At 40.2% G+C, this 12,346-nt stretch overlaps 1 long non-coding RNA gene across 1 annotated transcript in view; it reads left to right on the plus strand.

The window, feature by feature from the left end:
* Positions 1 to 12,346, plus strand: part of LOC308084736 — a 40,247-nt gene that overhangs the window by 3,046 nt on the left and 24,855 nt on the right. The gene's annotated exons all lie outside the window — the stretch shown is intronic.

Genomic DNA, 12,346 nt, shown 5'->3' on the forward strand with positions numbered 1-12,346 from the left:
TAATGTTACAGTATTTTGTGTTTTTTTGTTTTTATATACCTATTTTATGACTATTAGTTTTTAATGTCAAATGGACACAAAGTTAATAAAACTAAGTTACTCTGAAACCTTAAATCAATCATCTTGTGAGTGCACCTTGCTCTGACTCCACCTAAGATATTTAACATAGCTGTCCCTCATCTGGAGAAGTATCTGCCACAGTGTTGCCAGATGTACGATAATTATCGTATTTGTAATATAATTTTACCCTCTGTACGATGTACAGTACGATTAATAATTCCAAAAATGCCCAAATGTACGATCATTTCGCCATATCACAAAAAAGTGTGTGAATTTACTAAATTCCCTGGCTGCTGATTCGGGATCGAATTTAGCTTTTCAAAATAAGTAATAATCTGCTCAGCAATGATCCATGGAGAGGTGGCTGTCTCCCTTAGTCTGTGCTTGCAACATCTGAGAATAGAAGAAACAGTGAATATCGTAATCAAACAGTTACTAGGGTGTTTTCTTCACAAAATAATACATTAAATAAGACTGCCAGGTGTTCAACAATTCCATTTAAAAGCATTGTAGTATACAGTAATTCAATTAATTTTAAGCTAAGCTAAATGAAGTCAACTACTCATGTCTGCATTCATTTAGCATTTCAAAGGATGAGACAACCTGTTAGTATTAAGATTTACAGTATGAAAAGTGCTTGGTCACTGCCTACTCACCTCTTATAATAATTCTTGGTAATTTATCACTTAAAAGCCTCATAAATTATAATTTGAGGTCCATGTCATAATGACACACAGACTGCATTCTGCAGCTCCTTGTAGGCTTCTAGGCTTCTTTATAGTATAGTAACTATCAAGTCAGTTAATGTCCTTAAAAATATGATTAGCTGCTGTGAAGATAGCACAGTAACACATTACTGTGTTACTGTGCTATGCATTGATTAGCATTAAGGTAACTTTAGCTCTGTCTGAAAAGTCATGACAAAGTTAAATGAAAAAAGGGAATGAAAACAAACGTGTTAAGACCAGTCCATTGTCTCACTAGGTGCACAGTTTTGTCAGTCAAATCACGTAGTGATTTTCGTGGAACATGTACTGTACATTGGGGAAAATATGTTGTACCTTGGCCAATGCTATTATTCTGACTGCCTCCACACACACACACAGTCTGTCTGTCTAAGAGTTCTCAACGGGCCTGAAAATTAAGGCCTCCTTAAGGCCTAGGATCTCCTCCAACCTAAAAGTTAGCTCACGTCTGATCAAAGTTAGGTGCCTTAATCAAACTATTGTGACACGGCATGGCATGCCCTTCATTAATCACTCATCATGTACATATCTTTTTTGTCTCTCAAGTTTCCTCGTTCCAGTGTTCCATTGGCATTTTATCCTTGAAGTTTCCGTGAGAAGCATTTAACATGTAATCATTATGTCTAATAAATCAAAAACAAATCAAGTGTAGCTTGTAGGGTGACACGGCATGGCATGCCCTTCATTAATCACTCATCATGTACATATCTTTTTTGTCTCTCAAGTTTCCTCGTTCCAGTGTTCCATTGGCATTTTATCCTTGAAGTTTCCGTGAGAAGCATTTAACATGTAATCATTATGTCTATTAAATCAAAAACTAATCAAGTGTAGCTTGTAGGGTGTCTTTTTCCTTTGATACATGTGCATGCCTTGGACTTTCTCATCAACAGAGAATACCTGATCACCTTAACAGAGAATACCTGATCACCTTAAAGGAGAATTCCGGACATTTTAAGTGTTATCTTTGATGTGTCGTTACTCACCTACCGACGTAAACAGTGGCATTGTTTATTTCCAGAGATTCCCCTGTCGTCATATTTTCAACCCCCTCCGTTGTCATAATGGGAGCGCGTGTCATAGGGAAATTCGTCTATTATAACCGATGCAAAGTTATTTTTTTCTCTACTACTACTCATTGTGGAGTCTCATGATAGTCAAACATGCAGTGAAAGTTCCTGAGAGGCTACCGCTAATGACGAACGAGCTAACGCTAGTTGCTTGTTTCTCAACATGGCAACACCAAGTTGCCAGGTTCTATATATTAGCCCCAATGGTGAGTAAATCAAGCAGGCGTGTCATGTCAGCTGTCAATCACTCAACTCAATGAAAGCCAATGGAAGCTGATTTGGGCAGATTCTGCCCCAGAGGTAAAATAAAAGTGCAAAGGGAGCGCGACCTAACAGAGTATTTTTATATTGTGGTATTGCTACTTTTACTAAAAAATGTGAGTACTTTTTCCACCACTACCTGATGGTCAAGATTCAATTTATCCCCTGAGCAAGCAGGCAGGCTCTATTATAACATTCAGGACTTGCACAGAAAACCAGGTTCAAATCCGGGGTAGAGGAAAGTTACGTAGTGCAGCTTTAAGTGCAAATTGTTCACATTACATAACACACTGGTTCTCAACGTTGGGTCTGGGCAGACCCAACGTTGAGAACCAGTGTGTTATGTAATGTGAACAATTTGGTGCACATTACTCAGTCCGGGCCCCGGACTCTGGGGACCCCCAGGGGTCCTTGGGAGGGTATCAGGGGGTACCCAAAAAAAAGTGTTAATATAACGTCACAATCATTTTAACCACTTTAACCATATTGTATACTCTTTGGCTATTCAAAAATAGCAGATCTACAGATCTGCTATTTTTGAAAGAGAGATGTATTCATTAAACATTAAACCCTCAATCACAATCAGTTGTGAGCTTGTAGATCTGCTATTTTCACAATATTTCTCTGTGGAACTGAGTCAAACTAAATGTGATGCCTCAGGTCCTACAATTCCAAGTGATTGTCAGGGTGGGGGGTCCCCTGTTCAAATATGATTTTTATGGGGGGTCCCCAGTTCAAATATGATTATTTGGGGGGTCCCCAGTTCAAAATAAGATTATTTTGGGGGGTCCCCAGTTCAAATATGATTATTTGGGGGGTCCCCAGTTCAAATATGATTATTTGGGGGGGTCCCCACCCCAGATCAAAAAAAGATTATTTTGGGGGGTCCCCAGTTCAAAAATGATTCTTCAGTGGGGTCCCCAGTTCAAATATGATTATTTTGTGAAGGTAACAAACTGAAAGGTTTATAAGAACCACTGATTTAAACTAACAAACAAGCCAATAGTAGCCATGGTTCACATGACGCTCGTCTGACAGTCATGTTTCAGGGCTAAAGCCAATGGATGCCATGTTAGCACAACAAAACTAACAGCAGCATTCAAACAGTGACTACATCATGACGTCGTTGTGTTTAAGACGCTAAATCGCTAATGCACGAGCCATGGATCCCAGACGGACCGTCATGGATGAACTTCAACATAGTGTTTGCACTGTCTCCCTTTTTGGTCCGTACATCTACATAAACGTTCAGATTTCAAATAATAAGTGCTTACCCCATGGACACGGATAATACAATTATATACGTTCCCTCAGAAGTACCCGTATCTTCCGTTTTGTTCAATAGAAAGCATTGTAATCCCATCAGTGGCCATTTTCTCATAGTTATAACGTATCAGAGTGCAATACACCTCCCACCCGATAGGGTCACGTAGTTGAAAGCATATGGAGGAAATACGGAGAAAAAAGCCACCGATCGGATTAAGATGCTTTTTATTGTACAATACGGAACATACGGGTACTTCTGACGGCCCGTACATAATTGTAACATCCGTGGCCATGGGGTAAGCACTTTATATTTGAAATCTGAACGTTTATGTAGATGTACGGACCAAAAGGGGAGAAAGTGCAGACACTGTGTTGAAGGTCATCCATGACTATGACCGCCATGTATCAGGGCTAGTTTAACCTGTGAAACGATGATTCTGTGTTCTCTAACATTTCAGCTAACACCCCTGATGTCATTGTTGTTAATGAAAACCATAGGGAGTTGTTCATTCTCGAAGTCGGCTGTACTTTTGATTACAGCTTAGAGGAAGCCTTCCTAACCAAAGTGCTAAAATATCATCAGCTAGAGCAGACGATCTCTCAGCTAGGCTACAGATGTAAACTTTTGGTTTTGGTAGCCTAGGTCCTAGGTCCTAGGACACGTGCACAAGTTGGTTGGAGGGGCCTTCAAATGGCCGGCCTCTCCAAAAGGAGGGCTAAGCAATTAGCAAGGTACTGCTCAATATCAGCTATTATAGGAAGCCGATCAATTGGGAGGAGGCGTTGTTTCCATTACCCATGATTGTTGTCCTCTGTGTTCGACAAGTATGCCATCTTTTGTTTTGTATGCCTTACATGCACTTTTTAACTGGCTGTTTTCCCTTTATCTGGCTGCACTGGCAGTGTTTATGTCCTTTGTACATGTACATGTACTTCTGTTTATGTGGACATAAATAAATATTTCAAATGTGTGTGTGTGTGTGTGTGTGTGTGTGTGTGTGTCCAGCAGAGGGCACCTCTGTGTTGTTTCTTGTTTTCTATTATTGAGGTACCAGTGTTAATGTGTCCTGTCTTGTTTTGGGACTGGTTAAGTTAGGGTACCATGCTCTATATCAGAGGTTCTCAAATTAAGGGCCGACTCCTCCTGGGGTCGTATGGGCCTGTTATAGCGCCACCATGAGGCCAATTTCTGACCTGGCGGAGACCTGAGCTCCGAGGTGCACTTTTTCTAGTTTAATTTGTTTTTGAAAGCTTGTGAATTAATTTTCTTTTTCTTTCTTTTCTTATTTTCTTTCTTTTTTTTCATTAATTTTTTATTGAATTTTTCAGAACATGAAAACAAACATACACAAAAAAGAAAAGACTAGCACATTACTAACAAACAAACCGAACATACAAAACATACAGATACAAACATATAAGGGGAGGAAACTGTCTCTCTTGGTCACTTACTTGATCACCTACTATGCATACGTATAACCCATACACTCACATCTTCAAAACCGGTGAACAAAAAGTCCATTAATGGGACAGACTCAACATACACCTCATTCAATATGGTCAATCAAAGAAAATAAAGGAAATTCAATTAAAATGACTGAATTCAAATAAAAATCTAGTCTTAATGTAGAGACATGAGTAGGCCATTTAAACCAGTTGTCCATGAAGACTTCAGTTTGACCTCTAAAGCTGAATGTAATTCTCTCCATAATAAATATACTATAGATTAAATCAATCCATTCATTTATAGTTGGTATAACGTTTGTAAGCCATTTTTTAGTTAAGGCCTTTTTGGATGCTACTAGTAATACCCTTAGCAAGTATTGATCCTGCTTTGTACAATGACGTTCTTCTAGATCAGCAAGATACATGGTTTTAAAATCAAAATGAATTACAACTCCAATAACAGCTTCCAGGACACTGTGGACACTTCTCCAAAATGGAACCACAGAAGAGCAACCCCAAAAAACATGAAAATGGTTCGCCATTGTCTCCCCACATGATCTCCAACAGTCAGACTGCATCGAATATCTTCTTTTCTGCGCTGGAGTCACATTTTTCCAACTGAATTCTCTCCATGTGGGGGAACTAGTCATTTTCCATTGGTGTTTGCATATCCTGTCCCATTCTTCCGTAGTTATTGTAAGGTTGCTCTCTGTTTCCCATCTTGCTTTAATATTCAGAGTATTATCTCCTTTCAAATTTTGAAGAACCACATATAGTTTTGATACTATCTTTTGATAAGTAGAGTCTTCATACGCATTTTGGAAAAGCTCAATGATCTCTACTCCCAGTGTACATTCTCTTCTTAATAGTTTCCTATTTATAAAGTTTATAAAGTCATAATATTACCCTGCTTTAAAAGTGTACAATATGCAGAAAGGCCATTCCAAATCCAACCTTTAAACCTCATGTCATATGTACTAGGCCTGAAGTCTGAGTCATGTGCAAACCATTTGAGAATTCCAATTTTATCCTTCAACTGATACCTCTTTTATTATTTCACTCCACACCCTCAATGAACCTGCTATCATCACATTTTTAGGGTCTGACAGGTGTTTTAACTAAGGATGGGTCTCCTACCATCATGTTAATAGGTAGACCCCTCCCCATCGAACCCTCCATGTCCTTCCATCTTGATCTATAACTCGGCTTACACCATCCAATCAGTGGTCGGATTTGAGCTGCTCTGTCTCCCTCAAACATGGAAGGGCCAATCCCCCTTTTTCCTTTGGTAGGAATAATTTAACTCTTCTAATTTGGATAAATCTGTTGGTAGTACAATACCTAGATATTTCACAGATTGTTTATCCCACCTAATTTTGTACCTAGAGCGAAGACATTGAGGGGGATTGTAATGCAGAGAGCCTGTGTTTTTTGTTCATTTAATTTGTACCCTGAGTATGACCCATATTCACCCAGCACAGACATCAATGTAGGCAAGGTCTCTGTCGGGCTCGAAAGATACAACAAAATATTGTCCGCGAACAAGGCCAGTTTTTGTTCACCTGCTGGCATTAATATACCTTTAATCAAATTATTCTGTCTAATCCATTGTGCCAAAGGCTCAATAAAAATTTAATTGCGAAATATACTGGAGAAATCGGACAGCCCTGCCTGGAAGACCTCTCCTCTGAAGTCGTGCAACCTCTCCTCATTGGCATAATTTGCATAAATTATGCAAAAATACGATATAAATCAGGAAATTACTGTATTTTTCACCTTTCCCAACTTAGAGAAATGATCTCAGACTCCCATAGACTCTAAGTCTATGTTTACATGTCCAGGCATTATTACCTAGCTATGGTATATAGTCAGCACAAACTGGCTGACCAGGTGTGAATTGAAGTTTGGTCAGAGATCAATCTGAAATAAACTATTGGCCAGCACAAGTTCACCGCCAAGGTACAGTACGTGCCCTCTTCGCAGTGAGTGGTGACCTGCCATGCACAGACAAGATCAGCTCATGACCATACTCAAGAAACTGCCCAACCAGGAGAGGAGAGGACTACTGATGACTTTGACAATGCTGATCAGCAACCACAAAATACTACCAGTGATGGTTATCCCCTATAAACTAAGAAGGTAATTCTCATGGATGGAATGGCAGTGGTACAGGGAATTGGAAAGCCATCATGGATCATGTGATCACTTCACAGCCACACTGGACAGCAAGTCCAAGGAGTCTAGGGAGATCAATGTAGAGTTCTTCAATCTCCCATCTTTACTGAAGGAGGCCACATGGAAGAGATTCCAATGTGGCAAGCCTCCAACTACTTACAGTACCATGTGGAAGACGACACACCATTGGGGAAAGTATCAGCAAAACAGTTCCTGTCAAACAGGATAAAAAATGAGCTGACTGTCTATCTCGCCAAGGAGGCCACACGGAAAAGATTCCAGAGTGGCAAGCCTCCAACTACTTACCATAAGGAAGACGACACACCATTGGGGAAAGTACTGTATCATCAAAACAGTTCCTGTCAAACAGCATCTGTCTATCTCGCCAAGAAACCCCTATACTCCTTCAAGGGAAAGCCAAAGTTTTCATAGTCAGTTTCATATCAGTTCCTGTCAAACAGGATCAAAGATGAGCTAACTCCTACACTGACCTGGTGTGACCTTGAAGCTAAATCATGTCCTACCACCTCATTTCTAGCCTTACTTACATCTAAATTACCTATTCAACCTAAAACATTCTCAGCTAATCAAATTGTGGTCTCTACTTTAAGAATCTGGTCTCAATTCAGAGTTGCCCTTGGACTCAGAGGAATGTCTAACCATAGTCCTATTCTGAACAACCACCTTTTCTCCCCACCCAAGAATGATGCAGCCTTTTCTTTGTGGCAGAGAGCAGGCCTTGTTAAGTTAAGGGATCTTTATATAGACAACTTATTCTGTTGCTTCAGCGAACTGTGTGAAAAGTTTAACCTCCCAAATTCATATTTCCAGGTTCGAAACTTTGTGAAAAATAATAACTCCTCCTTTCCAAATGCTATCCCCAATTCTTTAATTGACACAGTTTTGGACATCTCCATGATGGGGAAAGGTTTAATTTCAAAGGTTTACACCTCAATTTCCAGTCATACAGTAATTTCTTTGGACAAAATTAAAACAGATTGGGAACAGGAACTGGGCAGGGTTATAGATGATGAACTGTGGGAGGAGGCCCTAATGAGAGTGAATGACAGTACATCATGTGCTAGGCTGAACCTAATACAATTTAAAGTGGTGCACCGTATTTATTTTACTAATCTTAAACTTTCTAAAATATACCCAAGTATCACAGATTCCTGTAATAGATGCCATATGTCCCCAGCAAATATGACACACATGTTTTGGTCTTGTCCCCGCCTACAAGGCTACTGGACTGCCATTTTCAAACATCTTGCTGAAGCTTGGAACATAGAGCTGTCACCAGGTGCAGAGATGGCGTTGTTTGGAATTTGTCCAGATCATCATCATATTGGAAGGGGTAGGCCTATGAAGCAGAATCTTGCCTTTATATCTTTATTAGCAAGAAGAAGGATACTACTGGAGTGGAAATCACCACTGGCCCCTAAAGCGTCTGTTTGGCTTAAAGACCTCATGATGTACCTACATTTGGAGAAAATTTAATTTAATCTGAGAGGATCACCGGGAAAATTTGATCAGATTTGGAGCCCTATGATTGAATATATAACTAAATTAAAGACGTTACAGGACAGATAAAACAAACACCGCCATCGACACATTGACAAGCTCTAGGTTAGTATGCTAAAGGAAGAAAATAATGGATTCCTACTTTTCTTTTTTGTATACACTCCATATGTACCATGGGGAGGGTTAGCGAGGGAAATCATAATACATATGAACTGATTATTCTTTATTTCTTATTTTTTATTTTGAGTTAAATGTATGTTTATGTTACATGTTTGAATGTTGTATGTTGTATGTGGGATTGGGGGGGGGTAGATGTAAGGGCACAAAAAAAAATGGCAACTGTGTTGTTATAGATCATGCAAGATGGTAAATGCATAGAATGTTGCCCCCTGCCCAAACCTTTATCCCAAGAACAAAAACATCTGTAACCCAACCAGTTACATTAATATAGGCTACTCTATCCACAGGTTTCCAGTGTCCCATGAGCCATTGCGTGAATTTTGGGCATTGCTTCATGTTGACACTCATTCAATTAATTTGAGTGATCCTTACCTACATTACCTACAACATCTCCTTCCAAAAACATATAAACACTGGCAGCCTCTCATCTCCCACTTTGACACACTACAGAACATTCCACTTGATTAGATGGACCATCCGAAATTTGGGGGTGTGGGTTGTGAGGTACTTGCAACGCATGAGGTACATGAAATAATGTGGGAACCAAGTGGTTTAAACAACATTAGGTAGCAAGCCCAAATAAGCAACTACACTTTAGAAAAAAATAAAAAATAAAGCAACTTTAAATAAAAAAAATGTACAAGGAGCTTTACAGAAAAACAAGCCAAAAGTCGTTTATAATAAGCAGAAATGGCAACACTGGCTGTGAAGCCTGAAACTCTTGTAGGGAAATACTCTTGTAGGGGAAGTACTGTAGACAGACTAATATGACCCTTGATTTCATGTGTTAATGTTCCCACATTATTGTTGATTGATTTGATCCCTCAAATGAATTGAATGAGGAAGTGATGCCCAAAATTAACACACCCCTTTCCCCAGTAAACTCCTTGGGAAACCTTGGATACCAAAAAAGAAAGTAGTATTACGTAAATCTTTCTGCAGTTCTGGCGGGATACTTGGCTGCTGCCCGGTGGGAGGACTGGTAGTAGGAGGTCTATATGACTGCACCACAGGCTGAACAGCTGGTCTGTTGTGGACCTGTGTGTTCAAATAGGCCATGTAGTTGCGTACTGCATTGTCATATCCCTGAGGATTAGAAAAAATAATACATTATTCTTCCCTGAATGTACGGTCATAAGCTATGGTCCCTATAAACATTTCATATAGCTTATAATGTCTCCCACATGTGGGTAGTGATGGATAAACAAGATTTCAGTAAGAGTAAAACAGTAAAAGTAGTCAAATGTTTTACTTGAGTAAAAGTATTAATACTGCAATGTAGAAATTACAAGTAAAAGTCCGGAATTAAAATTCACTTGTGTAAAAGTATGAAAGTATTGGCTAATAAATATACTTAAAGTACGTAAGTAAAAGTACTCATTGTGCAGAATATCCCATTTCCCAAGTTCAAAATGTATTTAAAAGAATCATGCATTATGTAGATCGGCTATTTTCAAATAGCCTAAATGCATAGGGCATAAGTGGTTAATGTATGTTATGTAATGATAATCAAAATCCACAGATTAACTAGTAACTAAAGTTTTCATATAATAGTGGATTAAAAGTACATTATTTCCTCTGAGAATTGTGGCTGCCTGCGGATCACATTCATGTCGCATAATGATTGAGCTGCATTTGGCCAACGCAATTGTCATTGTGATTCAATAATAACATGGATGTATGGGCGATCTTTGTGCATCACAAGTACAGTCTGTTTCCATGTTCGTTTCACAGAGAAGACTGAGTTTTCCCTCGCACTTGGGTCGGCCATTAGAGATTGAATGAAAACATCTAGTATGAAACGAAACTAAATAAAGTAGCTAAGCTCGACCCCATGCTCAGAATAGGGATGCTATGGTTCCTGAGGCTTTGTGCCACTTTATGAGTCTCTTGCTTGCAGCACTGTTTGACTAAAGCTAAGTTAGCTGCTAAGATAAATAGCAAATGACGTTGCCCAGCCAACAACAACATGTTAGACGTTTAGCAAAATAGCCAAGCTACATTACATTACATTACAGTCATTTAGCAGACGCTTTTATCCAAAGCGACTTACAATAAGTGTATTCAACATAGGTAGGGAACGAAAACTACTAATCACCAGAAGTCTTTAGTGCATTTTCTGCAAAAACAAGCAACCAAGAGTATACCTAGCGCTAAGGTAAAAGTGCAATATATCAGCTACCTATTTCCTTAAACAGATGAGACAAAATAGCTAAATCAAATGAGCATGAGCTAAAACAAATAAGTGTATCGACTAAACAAGATCCAATAAACAATCCAATAAACAATACAGCAATAGAAAACAAGCGTTCGTACAACTAGTTAACAACAAGTAGGTCAGGCAGAGAGGAAGGGTAGTGTTTCCTGAAGAGGTGAGTTTTCAGCCTGCGGCGAAATATGGGCAGTGACTCTGCTGTCCTAACATCAGTGGGAAGTTCATTCCACCACTGTGGGGCCAGAACAGAAAAGAGTCGTGACCGTGTGGATCGGCCAGAAGGACCCTTGAGTGACGAGGCAATCAGTCGCCCCGAGGTGGCAGACCGAAGTGGTCGGGCAGGGGTGTAGGCATCGACCATAGCCCGGAGGTAGGAAGGAGCTGTTCCTTTCACTGCCCTATAGGCTAGCACCAGGGTTTTGAACTGGATGCGAGCCGCTACGGGGAGCCAGTGTAGAGAGCGGAGAAGGATGGTTGTGTGGGAGAACTTGGGGCGGTTGAACACCAGGCGAGCCGCAGCGTTCTGAACAAGCTCCAGAGGTTTGATGGCAGATGCCGGAGCACCAGCAAGGAGGGAGTTGCAGTAGTCCAGGCGGGAGATGACGAGAGCCTGGATGAGCACCTGGGCTGCCTTCTCTGTGAGGAAGGGGCGAATCCTCCTGATGTTGTAGAGCAGGAATCTGCAGGACCTCGTCACTGATGCGATGTTTGCCGAGAACGTCAGTTGATCGTCCAGGGTCACACCCAGATTCTTCGCAGTCCGAGTTGAGGTCACCACAGCATTATCAATGGTGATGGCCATGTCTCGGTGCGGACAGCCCTTCCCCGGGAGGAACATCAGCTCGGTCTTGTCCAGGTTGAGCTTCAGGTGGTTTGTCGACATCCACTCCGAGATGTCAGCCAGACAAGCAGCAATGCGTGTCTCCACCTGGGTATCAGAGGGGGGGAATGAGAGGATTAGCTGGGTGTCATCGGCATAGCAGTGGTAGGAGAAGCCAAGCTATCAGCGAGAGAATCGCTACAAAGTAAAGGTTTCACTCTCATCACTCCACTCCACTGCTGTTCAAACAAAACAATACAATTTCTGTCACAGGCCCATGATAATATTGAGAATATGTTTTTGTTATTGCAATATTACAATAATGACAATATTGTTATATCCCTATGCTGCACTGATGTCTGTATACAGCCAGTATACAGTGACTAGACTTGACCATGCTGCATTGATGCAGTTTTTTTTTCCAGAATAGGTTGCACACTGATTTAATCCATGCAGCAATAGGCCTACTATCATTTTAAATGTGTTGCTATGGCACATTATTAGTCCACTAGAATACATCAGGGTTAGTTCTATGTGTTTCTTGTTATATTATTAACCACTCATTTTGTATGTCTGTGGCACAAATAAA

This window comes from Gymnoscopelus braueri (assembly GCF_963280865.1).
Source record: "Gymnoscopelus braueri genome assembly, chromosome: 4".
Lineage (NCBI taxonomy): Eukaryota > Metazoa > Chordata > Actinopteri > Myctophiformes > Myctophidae > Gymnoscopelus > Gymnoscopelus braueri.